The 26024-nt window shown below is 33.9% G+C and overlaps 2 long non-coding RNA genes across 2 annotated transcripts in view; one reads left to right on the plus strand and one right to left on the minus strand.

The window, feature by feature from the left end:
- Positions 1-1302: 1302 nt before the first annotated feature.
- LOC134705266 (uncharacterized) overlaps positions 1303-26024 on the plus strand; it is a 54414-nt gene continuing 29692 nt past the window's right edge. Inside the window, exon 1 of the long non-coding RNA XR_010105521.1 lies at positions 1303-1407. This is a non-coding gene — a long non-coding RNA (uncharacterized LOC134705266). The remainder of the gene's footprint in view (positions 1408-26024) is intronic.
- Positions 20243-25775, minus strand: LOC134705265 (uncharacterized). The gene is made up of 3 exons (XR_010105520.1): positions 25685-25775; positions 23473-23671; positions 20243-20624 (listed from the first exon to the last, which is right to left on the minus strand). It is a non-coding gene; the product is annotated as an uncharacterized LOC134705265 (long non-coding RNA).

Here is a 26024-nt window from a genome sequence, read left to right on the forward strand (position 1 = left end):
ATCAAAAGTTAATATAAAATGGAACATATTCATTACAGATTACGACGGATATGTTCCATTTTTCGTAACTACAATCTCGTCCCATCCACCGAATTTGACGTACCGAATGACATATATAAGTTGTACTTACATGAGCAACACGACAGATGCCACATTTGGATCAGGATATGTTTACCCTTTTGGAGTACACTACCAACAAATTGACTAGCGTTTACATGTACATTAAATGCCGCTATAAAAACAGTACTTTTAGGAAACATTACTCAACAGTACATTAAATGCCGCTATATAAACAGTACTTTTAGGAAACATCACTAAACAGTACATTAAATGTCGCTATATAAACAGTACTTTTAGGAAACATCACTAAACAGTACATTAAATGCCGCTATATAAACAGTACTTTAAGAAATATTACTAAACAGTACATTAAATGCCGCTATATAAACAGTACTTTTAGGAAACATCACTATTCAGTACATAAATTTTTATATCATTTTCAGTAATGTTGAGAAAAAGTTGTTTACAGTACTGAAAATTTCAGTCATTTATCAGTACTGAAAATTTCAGCCATTTTTCAGTACTGAAAATTTCAGCCATTTTTCAGTACTGAAAATTTCAGCCATTTTTCAGTACTGAAAATTTCAGTCATTTTTCAGTACTGAATTCTTTTGTCATCTTTAAGTACATCTACACATACAATATAAGGTCAATGTCAGAAAAATATAAAATGTTATTATACTGCAACTACATGTAGTTGTGTTTATTTTATATAACATATTGTAACAAAGCTCTATTGTGTACGATGTCAATTTCATCATGGCACACTTTCTCCACAATCAGAGGTCCATGAAGGGATGAAAATAAGTCTTTCGTTTGTGTTACGATTTGAATAGCTATCAATTTATTAATTTATGTTGCAGTATAAAAGCAATATTAGGTCAATGTCAGAAGAATATAAACTTTGTTGTGCTTGGCGCAAAACAGGGGAAGGGCTCGGTAGAACCTCGTCCTTCCCCAATTTCTTAGCCTCATACAAAAAATATGTATGAGACTGCGAAACTGGGATAGGGCAAGATTTAAATGCGCCCTTCCTTTCCCCAGTTTTATTCAGAATACTAAAAAGTTTATATCTTTATGACATTGACCTAATATTGTTTTTTTCCTACTGCAACCTAAATTAAAATTGATTTTTAAATCGTAACTGTTATATATTATTAGCATGAATATCAAACTGTGTGTATCCCTTAATGAACCCCTGATTGCGGAGAAAGTATTGCATGATATATATGAAATTGACATTGCATAAAATATAGAAATCAACGACAACGGAAGCCGCAATGAACGGTGTTTTAATCTTTTGCTGACGACAACTTCCAAATCTACATAGGACCAGGATTTTTTAAGGTAAAAAGTTACGAAATATATCAATGTATAAAGATATAGGAAGATGTGGTGTGAGTGCCAATGAGACAACTCTCCAGTTCACATTTCATTTGGTTAGTATGGTGATCACGAAATCAAATAACGTGTTCAAACTTGGGGCATTTTAGTTAGTTGCAGAACATGTCCGTCCTGGGACAACTCGGACCGTCTAAAAAAGACAGCTAGGACCATCTATAATGACAACTCAGACAAAGACAAAAGGAACATGTTTACTAAGTTTCAAGTTGATTGGACTTCAACTTCATTAAAAACTACCTCGACCACAAACGTTTACCTGAAGTGGGACAGACAGATGGAGGAGTGCACGCACAGGCCAGAAAACATAATGCCCATAATTGAGGCATAAAAAAATGTAAAATAACAACTTTAGAAAATTATGTATCAAGTATATTGCAGCAAAATAGGCTAGAAAGGGCTAAAGAGAAAAACAGTATCAGCGAATACATTGGTTGACAGAAAATTAGACTTTGAAATAAATAAATAAATAAAAGATTTAAGGAAAAATAACGAGTCTGATGAGAAATATCTAAAATGATACTTCTTTTTATTCAAATTTTGAGTATACATAAAATTATAACGTAAGCTTAAAATTTGCCTCAATGTAGTTACTCTCCTGTAATAAAAGTGAGGTATGTGTATCTGACACAATATAGCTCAAGTTAAATGAAACCCTTTTTCAGACATTTCAAGTATATTTTAAATAATATTAATAATTTTATTATATGAACTTTTCGGAATTGTTTCACGACTTTTTTTTGGGAAAAAATGAATTTTATGAAGAATCTGTTGCCATCTAATACTTTCGAATAGACAGAGTTTATTTCCAATGCATTGTAAGTCAGGTTATGTATTTTGAAACTACCACAGAACAAACCATTTATTTTTGTGATTATCAAGCCCCCCCCCCCCCCCGAATATTAAACAGTTGCCTCCTTAGAAGGACACTATATGGACAACTAGCTGGATAAATAATAAAACACACGGACAATAACAGTAAGGGTACGACCTTTTGTTATTCTAAGGATGGGAATGGGGCAGCACGATTTTTTGCGGATTTTTAAAAATTATTTTTATAGTCTTAACTTGTCGCTAAGCATGCCTATTGATTCCAGCTCTTACCAGGCCACCATATTTACATTCAAAGACCTCCTGTCACCGCCCCCTTTTAACCCCAAATATTAATTGATTTTCTACTTATTAAACACGAGCTTAAATTGATTGATTGTTAGTTGTTTGCTTTTAATGTCAAGCGACTAATATTTCATATATAGTTTAGACAGGACGCGAAATTTAAAGTCATGTACGAAAAATGTATACAATATCATAAGAAGTAAGGAGATGTGGTATAACTGCCAATTTGGCAACTATCAACCGGAGATCAACGAAGTAGTATTATCAATTATAACCAACCGTGCGGCCTTTGACAAAAAATGACAAATACCCATACTGTATATCAGTTATAAAAGGCCACGGCAAAAAAAATGTGAAACAATTAAGACGAAATAAACTAACGGCCTATGGGACGACATCAAAAGTTCAATGAAGTATAACTAGAGGCTCGTAAGAGCCTGTGTTGCGCACCTTGGTTTATGAGTGTATTAAACAAAGGAAAACGATGGATTCATGACAAAATTGTTTTTTGGTGATTGTGATCTGTTCGTAGATCATACTTTACTCATCATTCTTGCTACTTACAATTTTCTCTATATATAAGCAAGGACTTATATATACGTCCCTGCTGTAAGGAACTTGGCCCTTCAGTTACAGAGGAACACATTTTGTAAAAACTTACCCAAATTTACCAAATTAATGAAAATTGTTAAAAATTTACTATAAAGGGCAATAACTCCTAAAGGGGTCAATTGACCATTTCGGTCATGTTGACTTATATGTAGATCTTAATTTGCTGAACATTAATGCTATTTGCAGTTTATCTCTATATATGATACATGTAGCATTCAAGAAAATAACAAAAAACGGCAAAATTTCTTTGAAAATTACCAATTGGGGGACAGCAACCAACCAACCAGTTGTACTATTCATATAATTTTTTTTAGAGCAGATATATTAAAATATACTTTAATAATGATTTTGGCTCAGTTTGGTTGAATTTGGTCCAGTAGTTTCAGAAGATTTTTGTAAAAAAATTACGAAAAATTGGTAAAAAATGACTATTAAGTGCAATAACTCCTTAAGGGATCAACTTACCATTTCAATCGTGTTTATTTTTTTGTAGATCTTACTTTGGTGAACATAATGGCTGTTTACAGTTGATCTCTATCTATAATAATTTTCAAGATAATAACAGAAAACGGACAAAATTTCCTTAAAATTACCAATTCAGGGACAGTAACCCAACAACCCATTGTCCGATTCATCTGAAAATTTCAGGGCAGATAGATCTTGACCTAGTTAACAATTTTACCCCTTGTCAGATTTGCTCAATGCTTTGGTTTCAGAGTGATAAGCCAAAATATACATTTAACCCCTATGTTCTATTTTAGCCATGGAGGCCATCTTGGTTAGTTTGGTTAGTTTGGCGAGTCACCGGAAACAATTTTTAAACTAGATACCCCAATGATGGTTGTGGCTAAGTTTGGTAAAATTTGGCCCAGTAGTTTCAGAGGAGAAAATTTGTTTATAAGTTAACGACGACGGACGCTCAAAATTCGGATTTGTGGACATATTTTTCCTGTCGACAGGAATACATAACTTTTTTTTATTAAAAGATAAACAGATAAACATTATCTGTTTTATGTTAAATTATTTGTAAATTCTATTTTATATATAAAATGTTCTTTAAATGTGTGCAATTTGTTGGTTTTTTTTTTCAAATAATCCATATTTTTTTAACGAAAGTTTACTTTTGAACACTATTTTTATTTGTTTTTTTTAACTGAAAAAAGTTTTAAATGTCTGAATATCTATATTATTTCTTTTTATTAAACATAATTTGGCTAATTTATAAACCCTGCACTTTCCCTCTTTTTTTGCCAAATTGAGTCCTGTTACCAGGAAATGGTAAACATATGGGGCTAAGGGAAGTAATATTTTTTTGTTAAGCTCATGTGGCTCTATTCAACTAATAAAGTTTAATTCTGCGGTCACACTAGGCAACGATCGCACTACGATCTGTGAAAAAATGCAAATGTTGACGATCGTAGCGCGATCTTGAAGATCACAGTAAGGTCGTATCACGGTCGTGGTGAGGTCTTCAAGTTCGTGATGAGCGTATACAACATGTTCAAAGCAATCGTGGTGGAATCAGGTATTAGTGAGTTCGCACTAAGGTCGTGGTAAGATCGCAAAGGTCGCTGTATCATTATAGCGAGAGCGTAGTGAAAGCGTGATTCTATTCGGAGAGACCAGTACCATAGTGTGGAAACGGAACTGTACGGTTTTCTAATAATTTGGTCATTCGGGAGACTGTCAAAAGGGGCCCCGACATTTGCAAAATAACAAGTTGCTTGAAGAAAATTTGATGAACTCTTATGTTACTATATATAGCTATGTAACGTTTCTGCTTCAGGTTTTGGTAGCTTAAATATTCTCGTAAAGAACCAATAAAATAATAAGAAAGCTATGTGCATCCAAACGTTTTCCTTAGAATGATGGAGCTCCATGATGTGTGAAACGATCAAATTTGCCACACAACAGGGATCAAAAATGTATAAAAAAACGACGAAAAATGTCTAAAAAAAACATCGAAAAATCAATGTTTGCTACCTGAATTTCCTCATGTACCTTTTCTGATATATAGTCGTACCTGTCTGAAAGTTTTGAAGTCATTGTTCCAGTAGAAATCCAAATATATTCATTTTCTCCATGTCGGATATTTTTATTGACTGTACAATTGCTTGCAAGTTTACTGTACAATCACTCTGAGCCTTCCTGAACAATATCAACGAGAAGAACATAAACCGTGTACTATCTCTTCTGCCACATTCATGATTAGTTTATGTTTTCCATGATACTTCTTTCATATAAATATTTATTAAAACTACTGTAATCCAATGCTGCAACACATTTCTGGAATGATTTTCTCTCCTTTTTCTGTTACAATTTAATTTCAGTTAGTTATTTTGTATTTTTATCAATTTTTATGCCCCACCTACGATAGTAGAGGGGCATTATGTTTTCTGGTCTGTGCCTCCGTTCGTTCGTTCGTCTGTGCCTCCGTTCGTTCGTTCGTCTGTGCGTCCGTTCGTCCCGCTTCAGGTTAAAGTTTTTGGTCGAGGTAGTTTTTAATGAAGTTGAAGTCCAATCAATTTGAAACTTAGTACACATGTTCCTCATGATATGATCTTTCTAATTTTACTGCCAAATTATAGTTTTGACCCCAATAACATGGTCCACTGAACATAGAAAATGATAGTGCAAAGTTAAGGTTAAAGTTTTTGGTCAAGGTAGTTTTTGATGAAGTTAAAGTTACATCAACTTGAAACTTAGTACACATGTTCCCTATGACATGATATTTCTAATTTTAATTCCAAATTAAAGTTCTGACCCGAATTTTCACGGTCCATTGAACACAGAAAATGATATTGCGAGTGGGGCATCCGTGTACTATGGACACATTCTTGTTTATACCTAAATTACACACTCAAAAAGTTGAGTCTGACTGAGCGGATCCGGCATGAGGGGAGAGGGAGTGTTGGTGATTGAAACCCCATTCAAGTTTTTCGATTTTTTTTTATTTTGTGGAATTTCAGGGTGTTCCGTCACGGTGGTTTGGATCCCGCACCTGATCTGATATCGTCATTGATAGTATTAAATGATGATCCGATCATTCAACTGATTTTTTTTTATAGTTTGGTCTTGTGTTGTGATAGGGTATTTTTTTTTTAGAAATGAGCGCACACAGACATTTTTAACCCCGCCAAATTCTGTATGTACCTGTTTTAAGTCAAAAGCCCGTAGTTCAGTGTTTGTCGTTTTTTCGTGTATGTCATATATGTTTTTCGTAAATTGTTTTATTATGAATTAGGCCGTCAGTTTGTGTATTAATTCTTATTTTTCATGTCGGAACCTGTTATTGCCGACTGTAATTGCTTAAATCCATTAATTTTTTTAACTTTGAAAATCCTATCACATCTCCTTCTTTTTATATTGAAGATATTAATAATTATGGTTTGATAAAATGTTGCTCTCACTAAAAATAAACTTTTTCGTTAATTTGTCGGATTCTATAGTTTGGAATATTGAAAAGTTCCCGATATAAAAACAATCATGTTGTTTTCTCTGTCTTTCAGATAACAAGGCCTCTCCAATCCTTGATAACATTTAATTTTACTTGAGCCTTTTCTTCCAGTAGTTATAGCTTGTAGTAAACAGAAATCTCATTGGAAATTATACCACATCTTCTTATTTTAATATCGTGTTTATTGACATATAATACGTGTCTTTTCTTGGATCCGTGGTTAGCTACCACCATTTCACATTCGAATTCCTTTAACAAGTTACAATATCCCGATCCTATGATGAAAAATTCTTTGTTTTATTGTTCAAATATGTATTTATTATTTTTTTTAAATTGTTGGTAAAAAACATATTAAGTAAAATTCGAAATATGCTAATTACCCTTGCAGAGCATCTAGTCACCTTTTTTATATATAAATATTTATTTTGTACGAGGATTATTTTCATTTTTTATTTTAGATTAGATTCTTAACATATTTTGTACTGTCCCTTTCTTTTTGTCTTGTATACTTATTCAGTGGTTGTTTGTTTATGTGTTCAATTTGTTTTTCGTTCATTTTTTGTACATGAGTTAGCCGTTAGTTTTCTCGTTTTACATTGTTATTTCGGGGCCTTTAAAGTTTATAGCTGACTATGCGGTATGAACTTTGCTCATTGTTGACGGCCGTGCGATGACCTATTGTTGGTAATTTCTGTCATTTTGGTCTCTTGTGGAGAGTTGTCTATTTGGCAATCATACCACATCTTCTTTTTTTATATCTATTGTATACATTTTGTTTTTGTCTCTGATATAGTCACTTTCAAAGGGTTCCTTGATAGGATCTTAATTGTTAAAATGACTGGTTTTGTGCTTATTTTCATTTCAAATACCATATATGAATATAATAGGACAGACAAGGAATATGGAACGCCATAGCTGTGTCACAGTGGAACTAGAGGCTCTAAAGAGCCTGTGTCGCTCACCTTGGTCTATGTTAATATTAAACATTGTACACAGATGGATTCATGACAAAATTGTGTTTTGGTGATGGTGATGTGTTTGTAGATCTTACTTTACTAAACATTTTTGCTGCTTACAATTATCTCTATCTATAACAGTAGTTTCTGTGGAAAATGTTAGTGAAAATCTACAAATTTTGTGAAAATTATTAAAAATTGACTTTGAAGGGCAATAACTCCTTAGGGGGTCAATTGACTATTTTTTGGTCATGTTGACTTATTTTTAGTTCTTACTTTGCTGTACATTATTGCTGTTTACAGTTTATCCCTATCTATAATAATATTCAAGATAAAAACAAAAAAAACCAGCAAAATTTCCTCAAAATTACCAATTCAGGGGCAGCAACCTAACAACCGATGATCCAATTCATCTGAAAATTCCAGGGCAGATAGAGCTTGACCTGATCAACAATTTTACTTCGTGTCAGATTTACTCTTAATGCTTTGGTTTTTGAGTTATAAGCCAAAAACTGCATTTTACCCCTATGTTCTATTTTTAGCCATGGCGGCCATCTTGAATGGTTGGCGGGGTCACCGGACACAATTTTTAAACTAGATACCCCAATGATGATTATGGCCAAGTTTGGTTAAATTTGGCCCAGTAGTTTCAGAGGAGAAGATTTTTGTAAAAGTTAACGCCGGACGCAGGACGACGACGACGACGACGACGACGACGGACGACGGACGACGGACGACGGACGACGGACGCCAAGTGATGAGAAAAGCTCACTTGGCCTTTCGGGCCAGGTGAGCTAAAAATGGACAAAAATTTATTTTGATACTTTTTGGACATTTTGTTAAAGATTTTGTAAAACCAGTGATGTTGTTATATTTGCAATATTTCACTAGGGATTTTGATATTTTTATTGTGCAAGATTTAAGTCAAGTTTAGAAGATTAAGCTAATATAATTTCATGTTTGAATTTTTTTTTTTTTTAATGGCGACATTTTACTTCAAAATGATCTATTATTCCTGAGACTACTATAACACATGTTATAGTAGTCTCAGATTATTCGTATTTGACAAGCCAAGGCTTTAATCCCATAAATAAGTCAGCATGTTCTATAATTGTTAATTATTATCTACATGTATGTGTTAATTTTTCTGTTACCCTTATTTGAATTTTCTCACTCATTTAGAGAAATATTTGTCAAGTACAAGTAGTTTTGGTTTGTTATATAAACTTTGTTGTTATTTTGATGTGGCAAATTGGATTTAGTATTACACTGAGCAGTCCCAACTCTGTACAATTGTATTCCATGCTGAACTTATTAAATTATACATCGCGCTAACCAGAGTCGTCTTTTGTTACAAGAGCTAGTCCCAGAGTCAGAGTCCGTACTGTTTATTGTGTGTGTGTGGTTCCAGACCAACACATTTCCCAGTCACATATACACCCAGAATCTATTTGTGATAGCTGTCTTTCGTTGTTCATATGTATACCCCTGCTTTAAAAAAGGGGGGTATACTGTTTTACCTCTGTCTGTCCGTCCGTCAGTCCGTCCGTCCGTCAGTCAGTCCGTCCCATGAAACTTTTGTCACATTTTTCTCAGGAACTACAATACATGGATTTCTGAAATTTGGTTTCAGGGTTTAACTAAGTCAGCTATACCGTGTGATGCGTTTTCAGATTGATCACTTGACAACTTCCTGTTTACCGAACACTTGTATGATTTTACACATGATAGCCAAGTTGAAAATTATCGTCACATTTTTCTCAGGAACTACAATACAAGGATTTCTGAAATTTGGTTACAGGGTTTATCTTAGTCAGCTATACCGTGTGATGCGTTTTCAGATTGATCACTTGACAACTTCCTGTTTACCGAACACTTGTATGATTTTACACATGATAGCCAAGTTGAAAATTTTCGTCACATTTTTCTCAAGAACTACAATACAAGAATTTCTGAAATTTGGTTTCAGGGTTTAACTAAGTCAGCTATACCGTGTGATGCGTTTTCAGGTTGATCACTTGACAACTTCCTATTAACCGAACACTTGTATGATTTTACACATGATAGCCAAGTTGAAAATTTTCGTCACATTTTTCTCAGGAACTACAATACAAGGATTTCTGAAATTTGGTTTCAGGATTTATATAAGTCAGCTATATCGTGTGATGCGTTTTCAGATTCATCACTCGACAACTTCCTGTTTACCGAACACTTGCATATTTTTACACTATTAATATTATCCACTTGCGGCGGGGGTATCATCAGTGAGCAGTAGCTCGCAGTTTACTTGTTAGTATATGCTGTGAAAATTTAATTATTTTCAGCGTTTTTTCTCGATTATGAGTGCCCTTTTATTATGTTCACATTGTTCAGTAGTATAACAATTATGTTGAGCAATAACATCATAATGATCAGTAGAATAATCATTATATTGTGCAGATCTGGTATTATTTTCAGCACTTTAATCAGGTATTATATTCAGCACTTTAATCAATATACTTTTGTCTTTATATTCAGTACTTTTGAAAATATCTTCTGTCAACATATTATTCTATTATGTAGATTTCTCATTATGTTGATTACAGAAACCGAAATATTCAGTGGTCAAACACACTTTTTATACGCCCGTCGTCTTTAGACGGGACGTATTATGGTATACCGTTGTCCGTCCGTCTGTCCGTCCGTCGTCCACACTTCGGACAATAACTCAAAAACGCTTTCACCAATTTCCATGAAACTTAAGTGAATTGTTTATATCTATTGACGTAAGCTCCCTTTCGTTTTTTTTAATTTCAAATTTTAAGTTTTGGATTTATGGGGCTTTATTTATAAAAAGGGGGTCCGTTGTCCACACTTCGGACAATAACTCAAAAACGCTTTCTACAATGTCCATGAAACTTCGGTGAATTGTTTATATCTATTGATGTAAGCAAGCTCCCTTTCAATTTTTGTAAATTTCAGATTTTAAGTTTTGGATTTATGGGGCTTTATTCATAAAAAAGGGGGATTTTTAACACTTCGGACAATAACTCAAAAAGGCTTTCACCAATGTCCATGAAACTTTGGTGAATTGTTTATATCTATTGATGTAAGCTCCCTTTCAATTTTTATAAATTTAAGATTTTACATTTCCGTGTTATGAATTTTTATGCTTAAAAAAGGGGGGATTTTCCAATTTTGGGACAATAACTAACACTTTTAAAAACAAGTTAAAAGAGCAACGGGCGTATCATGCGCTAAAGCGCAGCACTTTATTATCAGTACTGTGATCATTATGTTGAGTGAAATAAATATTATGTTCTGTAGACTTATCATTATGTTCAGTAAAATAAATATTATGTTCAGTTCAAACAACTTTAATTTATGATCAGTGGTCAAAATGTTTTATGTTTGGTTTAAAAAATATTATACTAGGTGGTTAATCAATTACTTTCAGTGCTTTTTTTCATTATGTGGTGGTGGTAGACTTTCGAAAATAACCGAAAACATGTATAATTTTTTCGGGTTTATTTTCATAGTGGCAAAATGTCGTCTGCTATACAACGTGCTCTTGTAGAACTTAATCTGCAAATCTTTCAAATTAATTTTTTTTAAGATGATAGGATAGAAGATGACACTTTTCAGCACCTTACTGATCAAGGCTTGATCAGACTAGGTGTTGAAACTATTGGTGATAGAATAAAGATTGAGGGAAGCAATGAGGATGACTCTGTGACTATATGACACAAACATTAGCAACTATAGGTCATCATAATGCCCCCAATAATTAGAAAAAGCTCCCGCATAGTCAGCTATAAAAGAGGGGGAAAGATACCGCAGGAAGTGTCCCCGAAATGCTGTGTGGTAGACAGTGTTATTCATTAATTATTAGCGCCCTTGGTAAAACTTCAAATTTCATAATTAATGTATTTCATTGTTAAATAATTTACATGAAGCATATATAGACAATAACTGTTTAGTGTCTTTAAATATCAGCTGTATTTGTACGAGGCTAGGAAACAAGGTGTATGCGAGCTTTTAGCGAGCTACTACACCTGTTTCGAGCCGAGTACATATACAGCTGATATTTAAAGACACTAAACAGTTATTGTCTTTATCCTGCAATTAATTCTGTATATTGTTTCAGTTTTGAAAGACACAAAAACTAACATATTTAGCATTTATTTTCGATTTTTTGAACCCTTGAGGCCCGCGTAGTAATATCAAAATCACACATTACGCTGAAGAAGGGTTCGCAAAAAAATAATCTCGAATGGTCAATAATAATACATCGCTCAATGAGAATAATTATCCATTTTAACATAACAACTAATTTCAATAGTAAAAACAAATAACAAAACATTGTCCAATTTGAATTTGAAGTGTACAAGTTGTCCTACGCTTCAGACTTGACACGGAATTTCACCAAACATGCATGCTGAAATTGACATGGTTGATTTTGTAACACAATCATACACATTCAAGTTTTGAAATCGACAATTTTCATCGCTCATTGGAATGCAACGGGAATACACATTCTGAGGTCACACAGGTAATAGACAATTCACTTGGAAACCCAACATATACCCTCACGACACTTACCAAAGAGGAAATCCTGGATAATCATAGGTCTGTTCTTTGTTCCTTTGGTATTTCAACCAAAGATGAAGAACTGGATCTTCCATCACTGTATTGGATACCTAAACTACATAAGTGTCCTTACAAACAACGGTATATTGCTGGGTCTTCCAAGTGCTCCACGAAACCCCTTTCTAAATTATTAACATCCATTTTATCAGCAATCAAAGACGGGCTTCAAAGTTATTGTGAAACTGCCTATTCTAGAGGTGGCGTGAATCAGATGTGGATACTTAAAAATTCCAAAGATCTTTTAGAGTACATACAATCTAACTCTCTTTCATCTTGTAACAGTATTAAAACGTTTGACTTTTCTACTCTTTACACAAGTATTCCACATTCCAAACTAAAAGACAAATTAAAAGAGTTGGTATTACTTTGCTTCATAAAAAAGAATGGCCAACGTAGATACAAGTATCTTGTCTTAGGGAGGGATAAATCATACTTTGTAAAGAACCATTCTGATTCAAACAAAAAATTCTCTGAAACCGATATTATCAAGATGCTTGATTTCTTGATTGACAACATATTTGTTACGTTCGGAGGACGTGTTTTTCAACAGACTGTCGGTATCCCAATGGGAACAAACTGTGCCCCTCTACTTGCTGACTTGTTTCTTTATTATTATGAGGCTGACTTCATGCAGGAACTTCTTAGGAAGAAAGATAAGAAGTTAGCAATATCCTTTAACTCTACTTTCCGCTATATAGATGACGTTCTTTCACTAAACAATTCAAAATTTGGTGACTATGTGGATCGCATCTATCCCATCGAATTGGTGATAAAGGATACTACAGATACAGTTAAGTCGGCTTCATATCTTGACTTACATCTAGAAATTGACAATGAGGGTCGGTTGAAGACAAAACTTTACGACAAAAGAGATGATTTCAGCTTTCCAATTGTGAACTTTCCATTTCTAAGTAGCAACATTCCAGCAGCACCTGCATACGGGGTATATATCTCCCAATTGATACGATATTCCCGTGCTTGCATTTCCTATCATGATTTTCTTGATAGAGGGTTACTGCTCACAAGGAAGCTATTAAACCAAGAGTTCCAAATGGTGAAGTTGAAATCATCCCTTCGTAAATTTTACGGACGCCATCACGAGTTGGTTGACCGTTATGGAATAACCGTTTCACAAATGATATCGGATATGTTCCTTACGTCGTAACTACAATCCCCTTCCCTTTCATGAATTTGACCTACCGAATTAGACTATTTACCGGATTTGTAATCACATAAGCAACACGACGGGTGCCGCATGTGGAGCAGGATCTGCTTACCCTTCCGGAGCACCTGAGATCACCCCTAGTTTTTGGTGGGGTTCGTGTTGTTTATTCTTTAGTTTTCTATGTTGTGTCATGTGTACTATTGTTTTGCTGTTTGTCTTTTTCATTTTTAGCCATGGCGTTGTCAGTTTGTTTTAGATTTACGAGTTTGACTGTCCCTTTGGTGTCTTTCGTCCCTCTTTCAAACAATACTCAGTCCGGCAGTGGGCGGAGCTTTAAAGCGATATCTGTATAGTATACAGATACAGCATAGCGATATCTGTAGGGCTGTATCTGTATAGTAGGACACCCAATTGCAGGATAAAAGTATATAATTATTTGTTAATTGCATAGCTTTTGCTGTTTGACATCGTTGGTTAAAGATATTTATTTATATTGTAAAGTTTAATATTTGCATCGTCGCAAAATCTTTGGTTACCCTCTTTGTATACATTCAGTGAGAAAGTTATATATTTTATAGATCATACAGACACCAATATAGGAAATTGATAATTCTTGTCTATCCTTTTTTTGATGCGTTTTGTTATTTGATTTAGCCATGTGATTATGGATGTTTCGAATTGAGTTTTCTCTTATACCCCAGTCCCACTAAGCCACGATTGCACTACGATCTGTGAACAAAATGCAAATTTTGATGTTCGTGTAGGTCGCAGTAAGGTCGTACCACGGTTGTGAAAGATCGTGAAAGAGCGTGGCCATCTTTAAACATGTTCAAAACAATCGTGGTGCGGTCGTGGCGAAATTAGGTCGTGGTAGAAGCGTAGTGAAAGCGCATTAAGATCGTAGTAAGATCGCAAAGGTCGCTGTATAATCGTTGCGAGAGCGTGTTTCTATTCGGAGAGATTGCGCTACGATCTCACAGCGACGTTATCACGACCTTAAGTTCAGTATTTTTGTGATTTTACTCTCTACTCTGTTACCGGCCACAAAAGAGCTCATCAACCAGAGAATTAAGTTAATAAACACAAAGCTGTAATAAATTCCAGTAATTTTAAGTTTTGGAAGCTCTTTGGTATTGTATTAGGTACCTTAAATGAAAAGAAAAGTTACAAGTAACATATCATATTAGTTTAAACGAGTAAACACTAGGGACTATATTCGTATATAAGCGAAGAAGAACAGACAATTGTGGTCTCGGTCGTATATTGGTATGACCAAGGAGGTTATATTAGAAGGAGAGTGAACATTCTGCTTGATACAAAATTAGCATCCCCAGGATAGCAGTTCGATCAGAGAAAAATGGTAAATTTATAAAGAAACCGACATGTTTAGCACTCACTTGACATGGCCCTCTGATGTACCGGGCTGTTACCGCGAGTAGTTAGGGCCATTAGATAAATCGCACATGTCACGTGATTGTTATCAGTGACTGGGTCATTAAAGTTCAGGTGTATTTTCGGTACCAATGCAGTGTATAGGTGTTTATGATACGTTAAACGATCGGACGCGCAATTTCATAATCAATCGTCTGTCTACGGTGAAAAAAGAGAAAGAAATGACAAAGTTATGAGGGTTGAAAGGAAAGTTATTGAGCGATTTTTATTCAACACTACATTGCTTTAAACAAAGATTTTCGCTTCACCTGTCACTTTCTGCTTATGAGAATTGGCAGGTAATAATCATAGAAAATATACGAATAAGCAAAGTACTTTAGTTATGGTGACCGGTAACGACCGGAAGGAATATTAACAATTGAAACATAGAGAAATTTATCGGGAACAACGTAGAAGTGACTTTCTGTTATGACTGTTGATATTAACATTGACGACAATGAGACGGATATTCGTTTTATTTCTATTGGTAATAAGTTTACTTTTAACATAAAGTTTTGATTATTAATTATTTTATAAAAAATTTCACAAAAAATCTTATTAACATTTAAATAACTGTATATCCGGTCAGTTTATGACACCTCGGGTGTTTCCGTTCTTACTCGGGTATGTAATTAGGACAAATCTCCCTCTGTGACAGGGTCGATCTCAACCTGTATGAAACAATCTGTATGGAATGTACACGGAATATAGTAGGAAAATTGCGTTGAATTCCTACCAGAAAAGAGTGATATTCCAGTCAGACAGTAGTAGGAATCCACACGGAAAATAGGCGAAAAATTTAAATTAGCAGGAATTTCTTAGTAGGAATATTGTATATTCCTACCAGGAATATGCAAATTAGCAGGAATAATTTGGTAGGAAAATAAAATTCCTACTAGAAAACCTGGTAGGATTTTTTCAAAATTCCACCCAGAAAAAAATATTTTCTGGTAGGAATCTAAAAATATACAAAATGTAAGTGTATATTCAAAAATACACAACTGGGTCAATGATAAGTTTGAATCTCAACAACAAAGAACAAAGGAAATTCATGGAATCAATTCTTTTTTTTTTAAATAGACTTTTGAAATATTTAAGGAAACTGCATGCAATATATGTATATAAGCTATAGAGAGTGTTATACATAAAGTACATGTAGATCTAAATTAGTTTAAAGAACAAATAATGAGTAAGAATATGCACTGTTAATGATAAAATTATTAATTGATTACTAAATATTTTTGGCAGGCAGATAAAAAAAATCATCTTGAGTGTATAAGAATTACCTTTAGTCTTGATTATCCATATTTTCTAACATTTCTACATTGTTACTTTGTGTGACCCTAGCTTGCATCATTGTATTCCAACACAACGTTTCAGTCTTTCCCCTCCAACTTTTGAATTTGTGAACTGGAACTTGCTTGCATTTAACATTGCAAAATGTGTGTCATTTGCAAACAGGAATCCAGTTCAAGATAACTTTCCAGGTAGAAAGATTTTCTGGTAGGAATTTATAAATAAATTCTGGTAGGAATGTTAAACATGTAGTAGGAAAATAAATAATCAACTCAGATTTTCAAAACAGAAAAAAATCTATACAGACTTTTAACAATTCCACCTAGGTAGTAGGATTTTTGAAGTAGAAATATTAAAAAATCCAGTCAGACTTTTGTTCATTTTCCATGTCCGTCTACTTTCTATATAGAATCTTTGAATCTAGGTGGATTCCTACTTCATTCCTACTATTGTCTGGGTGGAATCCTACTACTTATTTCGTACGGGAACTAATTAACACCCACTTACAGAAAAGTCGGTAACATTTTATGTGTAATTATCATCTTTCGTCCTCTCTCCTTCTAATATAACCTCCTTGGTATGACGTTGGCGTCGTCGTCGTCGTCGTCGTCCGAAAACATTTGGTGTTTTCGCACTTTAACTTAAGTATAAGTAAATAGAAACATGTGAAATTTAAACACAAGGTTTATGACCATAAAAGGAAGGTTGGGATTGATTTTGGGAGTTCTGGTCCCAACAGTTTAGGAATTAGGGACAAAAAGGGCCTAAAATAGCATTTTACTTGGTTTTCGCACAAGAACTTTCAGTAAACAGAATTCTATTAAAGGAGTAGGTACGGTAAGACTCCTTTTTGGCCCCAAAATATAGCAGTTTTACAAAATTGTGATAATGTAATCGTTAAGCCATTTATTGGAAAGTGGAATGATTTCTGGTACATAAATATGGGCTGTTTTTTACAATACAGTGCACATATATCGGGTACTAGCATCATAAAGTCACGCTAAATTACTGAAATCTTCACAATTTCATCATTTTAGACAAATTTTAGACGGCTTCTGTCTAACATCATCTTCGCTAGCCAAGGGTTACGAGAGTGCGGGAGTGGATCGTAACCCTTGGTTAGCAAAGATGGTCTTAAATGAAAGTGGCCGCATTCGTGTTCATCCATAACATTGAAATGTAAGTTGTATTTGATGATAATACATAATATATATAAAGGTTTAGGATGAACACGGATGCGGCCACTTTCATTTTTGACCAAAACCATCTGAAAAGTGACGATTTTTGGCGAATTTGATAGAGTTTTCATATTTAAGCTTGAATCAGAGCGTTTTTAATGACTTAATCAGTTGAAATCTTTCACAAAAACTAATTGAATCAATTGAAATAGACACTAAAGTGTTTAAAAAGTGTCTAAAACATTTCGTCAGATGAACTTGAAAATTGAAGCCAAAATCGGCCCTTACCGGACCTACGTCTTTTAACATAAGGATTATGACCACAAAAAGAAGGTTGGGATTGATTTTGAGAGTTTTGGGTCCAACAGTTTAGGAATTAGGGGCCAAAAACGGTCCAAAACAAGCATTTTTCTTAGTTTTTGCACAATATCTTTAGTATAAGAAAATAGAAATCTATGAAATTTTCACACAAGGTTTATGACGACAAAAGGAAGGTTGGGATTGATTTTGGGAGTTTTTGTTTTCGTATAAAGCTGCGCCCTGCGGAGCATCTGACTTTTATGTGGCCCAAAAGCGTGGAATTCATTATCCAGTGAAATAAAAAAAATATACTATAGGTGTTTTTTATACGACCCCAAACATTTTTTTGGATCGTATAATGGTATGATGTCGTTGTCGTCTGCGTCGTCCGAAGCCCAATTGGTTTCCGGACAGTTTCTTTAGTTTAAAAAAATAGATCTTAATGATTATTTTTCTAAAGGGTCAATACCACAAAAGGAAGGTTTGGATCGATTTTGAGGATGGTTGTCCAACCGTTTTGGAATAAGAAGCCCAAAACAAGGATTTTTCTAGTAAGGATAATAACTTGTGTATAAGTATTTCATTTGCTCTGAAATTGTACCACAATGTTTAAAACCACAAGTAGAAGGTTTGGATTCGTTTACGGGGTTATGGGTCAAAAGTTTAGGAATAAAGGGCCAAAAAGGGACCAAAAGCCAGCATTTTTCTAGTTCCAAGACAATAAATTGTGTGTAATTGTATTGACTTCTCTAAAATTGTACCACAATGTTCCACATAACAAAGGGGAGGCTAGGATAAGTTATTGAATAATTGCCCAAAATATGTAGGAATTAGTGGGGCCAAAAAAGGACAAAAAAGAAGCATGTTTCTAGTTTCCAAACAAAAATTGTTTAGGTGAATGAATCTCTCTGAAATCGTAATACAAGGTTCCATACTACAAGGGAGGGGTTAAATTTTTTAAGGGATTCCTTTTTTTCAAAAATTTTCGAAATTCGAATTTGGAAAAATTTCAAGAAGAAGCCTTCAATTGTACAGTATTGTATAGTATATTTGTTAGATCTCTGGTCACATTTATTTTGTGACAAAAACCTTAATTATGACAAAAATTCGATCACAATCCAAATTCAGACAGTATAAAGCTTCAATATTGTGACCAAATTTGCTCCAACCGTTCAGGGTTGCACCACTGCGGTCGTATAAAGATGTGCCCTGCGGAGCACCTGGTTGTTGTTGTAATTATAATTTGTTTATTTAGATCTATTGTTTACATTTGTATATTAGTAAATTATTCATTTATGTAGTTGATATTGTATGTAGAGAGCCTTATTGAAATTTGGTTTAATCCTAATGAGTTTTTATTATATTATTATTATAACTCGCAACTCAACTTTTAAAACTCGCAAAAAGACTTTTGTAACTCGCAACTCGACTTTTGTAACTTGCAACTCGACTTTCGTTACTAACAACTCAATACTCGCAACTCGACTTTCTTAACTCGCAACTCGATACTCGATAAAAAGTGAATTTCCTGCTTGCTTATAAAGGGAATCACCGAAGCTTGACTGGAGCGAGGCCCCTCTTAGGCAGTCAGCGGGCCCCCACTTATGAAAATTACTGGATCCGCCACTGGATGTTGCCATCAAAACTGTGTCACTTAAAATAATTTGTCTCCGGGTATAGTGTTATGCAATCTGTAACTTTACTACAATGGTTCTTTTATGGTTGCCATGGAAAGGGTTGTTTTGTTTTAAGGGAACAATAATTTGATGGTTGTTTTTTTTTTTGGGGGGGGGGGAGTTGACGAATAGATCTAATCATTTTGATCTGTTGCTACGCAAGTTTATATTTTACTACAGCAAAGCTTCATTTTTACTTTTTTATATACGCCCGTCAAAATTTTGACGGGACGTATAATGTTATACAAATGTCCGGTGTCCGTCCGTCTGTCCGTCTGTCCGGCGTAAACATGTCGCGCCGTAACTTGGAACGACTTATCCAAATTTCACGAAACTTTTTGTAGTTGCTTCTTATGATAGTCAAATAACACTGGACACTTTTAATTTGCAAAACACTCATTTGCAAATCCGCCGCCGCCTCAAACAAAAGCTACAATATCATGTATATAACCAAAATGTGCGGAATTACATGGGATTCAATAATTTCTTTGGTTTTCTTCTGTTTCTTTCATATTTATTTTGCTATTTAAATTATAAAAACATGGGATTTTCAATATCCCATGGGACAAGGCAAAATCCCATGGGATTGACCATTATCCCATGGGATTTAACCAAAATCCCATGGGATTTTTTTTGGTCCCATGGGATAATTGTAGTCCCATGGGATATTTATTGTCCCATGGGACAAAAAAAATCCCATGGGATTTTTATTATCCCATGGGATTTTTAATATCCCATGGGACAAATTAAAATCCTATGGGATTCTAATTGTAAATATATAGATATAAATATACAGTAATGTGTATGTTACAATGTATTCTATTTGGTAGTAAATTATTATAATATGAATCTTTTTAATTGAATATCTTTTTTTCTTGGGAAATGTTAATTTAGCATATTGTTCTATAACTGTTCAAAACTAAACTTTTAAACAACAAAGGCTGAAAGCAGATAATGTAAGTATCAATATATGTTTATTCATGAATTACAGAATACTTTCTTGAAACACAATTATTTACCATTTGAAATCAATAAAACCTCTATTGTTAGGCTTAACATACTATTTGCTATTTAAGTAAATCTATTTTTTTTCACAATATCCCTCAACACAAAACATTAATAGTTTCTTATCATCCAGCATTGTTTGGTGGTATAGTCCACTTTTTGGTCATTCAGCACAGAACTTTTGACATTATTGTGGTTTCAATATTTTTTTGTATTTAAAAGAACTTCAAATCATTGCCTGAGTGATGAAAATAATAACTGATCCAACTTTTGTCTTTGAATTTATTCTGGTCTTGTTTCTATGTTTTCTCCATTTATTCTAGGTGGTGAATTTCAATCCTTCTGAAAAAGAACCAATAAAATCTAAAGTAATGTATTATACAAAATTGTTTGCATACATGTAGCAATAATATGATTTTCAATAAAAATAGCTATGCGGTATGGATTTTACTGATTGTTAAAGGTTGTCCAGTGTCATCAGTTGCTAACGGCCTACATCCTTTGGTCTCTGATGGAGGGTTGTCAAATTAGCAATATACCACATCTTCCTATTCTAATACCATATAACAATCAATTAATTTGTTCTTCTTTATAACATTTGGGTATTTTCCCAAGTTATATACATAATATATATACTGTAAATTCGGAATTAATGCGAGTTTTTTTTATTGCGAAAAATGCAACAGAGTTGTAAACGCAATAATTTAAACTCGCATTATGAAATATTTTATATATATTAAACAGGATTTTTCTCAAAATCATAAAATTTAAAATCGCATTTCAGTCTAAAATGACAGAATCGAAATAATAAATGCACGCAATAAATTATGAATTTACAGTATAAAGATCAATGTTAAAACTTTAAACAACTATAATAACATTCCATTATTCATAAGAATTTGCAATATATTATACAAAATACAGACAACAGAAACAACATTTCTTTCAGCTTTTGAAGTCCTGACAGATTTCAATTTGTGTTTTATTTCAATGAAAAAATACCTTGAACTCTTTGAACATATTCGAAATTATAGCATTGATACAAAAAAAATATGTATGTTTCATCCTTATTTTTTGTGTCGTTGGCTTGCTGTCTCATTTTAATATACATTTATACATACATCAATAATCTTCTTCTTTATTAAAAGTAACAAGAGGCTCTCAAGAGCCTGAATCGCTCACCTTAATTCTTTTGGTTAAATCTCTCATCAATGATTATTTTGGCTTTTCAATTTATTTAAATGTTCTTTGGATCATCCTATTTTCTTCAAAAGCCAAAAAAAATAATCATTTTCTCCTATTTTCTATTTTAGCCATAGGAGCTATGTTTCTTGACATACAAGGAAATAAAATATAAAATTTATACTAGATACTCTGAAACTCATTTAGCCTAAGTTTGGCTGAAATTGATACAGCAATTTCAAAGGAGAAGATTTTTTAAAGTGAGTCAACATGATGAACAAATTGTGAAAAAAGTCTTTAAAGGGCAATAACTCCTTAAGGGATCAATTGACAATTTTGGTCAAATTGACTTATTTGAAGATCTTACTTTGCTGAACATTATTGCTGTTTACAGTTTATCTCTATCTATAATAATATTCAAGCTAATAAACAAAAACAGCAAAATTTCCTTAAAATAATCAATTCAGGGGCAGCAACCCAACAACAGGTTGTCTGATTCATCTGAAAATTTCAGAGCAGATAGATCTTGACCTGATAAACAATGATACCCATGTCAGATTTGCTCTAAATGCTTTGGTTTTTGAGTTATAAGCCAAAAACTGCATTTGACCCCTATGTTCTATTTTTAGCAATGGCGACCATGTTTGTTGATAGATCAAAACTTCGGATACAATTTATAAACTAGATACCCTAAGGAACATTCAGTTAAAGTTTGGAAGTATTTGGCCCAGTAGTTTCAGAGGAGAAGATTTTTGTAAAAGATTACTAAGATTTACGACAAATGGTTAAAAATTGACTATAAAGGGCAATAACTCCTAAAGGGGTCAACTGACCATTTCGGTCATGTTGATTTATTTGTAAATCTTACTTTGCTGAACATTATTGCTGTTTACAATTTATCTCTATCTATAATAATATTCAAAATAATAACCAAAAACAGCAAAATTTCCTTTAAATTACCAATTCAGGGGCAGCAACCCAACAACGGGTTGTCTGATTCATCTGAAAATTTCAGGGCAGATAGATCTTGACCTGATAAACAATATTACCTATGTCAGATTTGCTCTAAATGCTTTGGTTTTTGAGTTATAAGCCAAAAACTGCATTTGACCCCTATGTTCTATTTTTAGCAATGGAAACCATGTTTGTTGATAGATCAAAACTTCGGATACAATTTATAAACTAGATACCCTAAGGAACATTCAGTTAAAGTTTGGAAGTATTTGGCCCAGTAGTTTCAGAGGAGAAGATTCTTGAAATAGTTTACGACGACAGACGACGATGACGGACGACGATGATGGACGACAACGACGAACGACGACAACGACGAATGACAACAGACGACGACAGACGACGGACGCCAAGTGATGGCATAAGCTCACTTGGCCCTTCGGGCCAGGTGAGCTAAAAATGGGATATTTTTGATTTTGATATCCCAAAACATTATAGTTCTATCAAATAACTTATTTCCAAAAACACCAATGTGTTTGATATTAATTTTAAGACATGTATAAATGTTCCAGACCATATCAGTATTTGGATCTTACGTTTACGGTCCAGAACTTACAGTCCCACCATATGTGTACAGTCAGACCATTTAAGTATACTTGAACTGTCTGGTACCAGCTCGACCAAACCTGTGTTTTTATTTTAACTGCAATTAAACTATTTGTATTAATCTATTAAAGATTTCAGTTATGTTGATCTGTACTGTACATTTGTTTCTAATAAACTTGACCAACTTCTTAAAATTGGGCAGACTGTATGCGTACAGTCCAAATACTTGTATGTTCTGGAACATAAACATGATTAGCAAGCATTTGGCAGGATGTCATGCTAAAATCTCATTAATATAAGTACTAAATTTTGAGTATATACATGTAAATCCACAAGTTACTTACTGAAATTCATGGCGAACACTCACCAAAATCTTAAAGAGGATACAATTTAGAGGAAAGACTGGACAGATGAATGCACTAACACTATCAAAACAGAGCATTAAACTTACCTAAAAACAAGATGTTTTACATTTATCCAGGAGCAGGATAATTGAAAAGTTTTTTTTTTCTTTCTCTGCCGTCCATCATATAACCTTTGAATTTATTCATGCAAAATATGAAAATCTGCAAAGGTAAGACCTTGAACCTCAGCTTATCCACATTTTGAATTTTGAACTGCATACTTGTCCTTTTCATCTTGCTGACAACCTAAACATAAAAAAATGATAAAAACATAATTCTAGATTGACTTTGTTTTTATTTTTGTTGGTACAAACAATTTTCTCAACTTTAAAACGAAAACATCATCACCAAAAAGGAGGTCATACTAACCTCCGAAATATTTAAACAATCCGAAATTATTACTTGATTGAAGATCTTGTCGTAAATTAATGGCATAGATACTCTTATTTTTGAAAACTTGATGTCTATTGCATACTTATATTCCTTTGTACGAGAGTATGCATATTTAGATGGACTCCATGGACTTAAATGTTAAATAAGCATGATTAATTTAACAGTTTTTCAGCTCTATTTGTACATTTTGAGAGAATCTTTCAATACTGTATATTCTGATATTCATCAGAACTTATTGTGAAGTTTTTATTAATACAACTGAAAGCTGTATCTCATTTTCATTTCTGATACATATTTATGAGCTGAAGACCAGTGCCGAAATTTTCTCACTGCATTGAAGACCCATAGGTGACCTTCGGCCGTTTTCTGCTCTTTGATTGGGTTGTTGTCTCTTTGACGAATTCCCAGTCTCCACTTCGCATTTTATAACATGTATGCTGATTTTTCTTAAATTACAATATTCAATCATGCAATTTTGTCCATTATTTAAAATATATGGTAAGCAAAAATAAATGCACAAAAAATTTAAAATTGTTATACATGTATAATGATATATGTAAAAGGCTTTTTTTTTAATTCAAAACAGTTGCCTACACTGTCAACATGACTGTTAATTTCCTTGTTTGAATTCATATTTTTAAAGCCTTTATAGCTAGCCAGATGGTATGCCGGGGGCGGATCCCGCCATTTTAAAAAGCGGGGGTTCCCAACCCAAGACAAAGGGAATGGTCCTATATTCATTTGATTTATTTTATTGTCTCATAGTCATACAAGAATATATATGGTATGATGGTGGGGATCAGGGATCTAGAATTTTTTTAACCTAACCACTGGGGATCTCAACCATTTAAAAGTTTCTCAAACATGTGGGGGTGGGGGTGACCCCCATGGACTCTCCCTATATTTCATTTGATTTGTTTTATTGTTCTATACAAGAATATATATATATGGTTTAGAGGTGGGGATCTTGACCCTTTAAAAGTTTTCAAACAAGAGGGGGTGGGACTTCCCTTTTATTTTATTTCATTAATTTTATTGTCCCCGACAAGAATATATATGGTTTAGGGGTGGGGATCTGGATCGTTCACAAGATAATAGCACATTCTCAAATTGAACGGGGTGGGGGAACCCCAAAGACCTCCTTTTTATTTCATTTCATTTATTTTATAGTCCCATTCAAGAATATATATGGTTTAGGGATGGGGATATGGACCGTTTACAAGATAATAGCATATTCTCAAATTGAAGGGGGTATGGATTACCTCCCATGGACTCACCCTCCCTTCTTTCTTCCGTCCAAAATACCTTTTAATAGGTCCCAATGCACAGATATTTTACATTATTTTCCCTTGATTTACACTTTAGAATATACACTATACAGGGGTAATTTTTTTTTAAAAGATAATACAACTGAAGACCACAGTGGTGGATCCAGAATTTTTCATAAGTGGGGCCCACCGACTGCCTAAGAGGGGCCTGCTCCTGCAATGCCTCAGTGATTCCATATATATTCAACCAAATTTTTTTTCCAAAAGGGGGGCCCCGAACTCCTGACCCCCCCCCCCCCCCCCCCCCCCATTTTCCCTCATTTCAATCACCCTGATATAAATTTAGTTTTATCACTTACAATAGGAATGGTTTGAATTGCCCTATAATTCTTATATACCCTTAATATCAACATATTTCATTTTTGATAAATGAAAGGCAAAACTTTTCTATGGTAGAAATGGATAGTTGGAAGCTTTCAGATTCACACCATGCCGGTGGCTGTGTTCAAAGTGCTGGGTTTTTATGACCCTCGTTGTTTGCGGACTAACTATTTAGGCCAGTGGTTGATAATAGTGTGCGTGCATTAATCTTCTATACCTTCTTAATCAATATATTCAAATACTGACGGCAAGTGTTGTAATGTATCAATGTCTTATTTGAAATTCCGTGCGTGCTATTTACACGTGGGATCGAGAGTGCAGGGGAAGGAAACTTGTCAATTATGTTTATCTCCAAGTCTGTTTTTATTTTATATTAACGACATACCAGTTGGGCTAAATTCCACCATACGCCTATTTGCAGACGACACCATTGCATATCTGGTAATAAAATCAAACAGTGATTGCGAAACCCTTCAAAAAGACCTCAACACACTAGGCATTTGGGAAAATACATGGAAAATGGCTTTTCATCATGTCATGTCCATCAGCCGAAATAA

The sequence above is a fragment of the Mytilus trossulus genome, chromosome 2 (genome assembly GCF_036588685.1).
Source record: "Mytilus trossulus isolate FHL-02 chromosome 2, PNRI_Mtr1.1.1.hap1, whole genome shotgun sequence".
Taxonomy (NCBI): Eukaryota; Metazoa; Mollusca; class Bivalvia; order Mytilida; family Mytilidae; genus Mytilus; species Mytilus trossulus.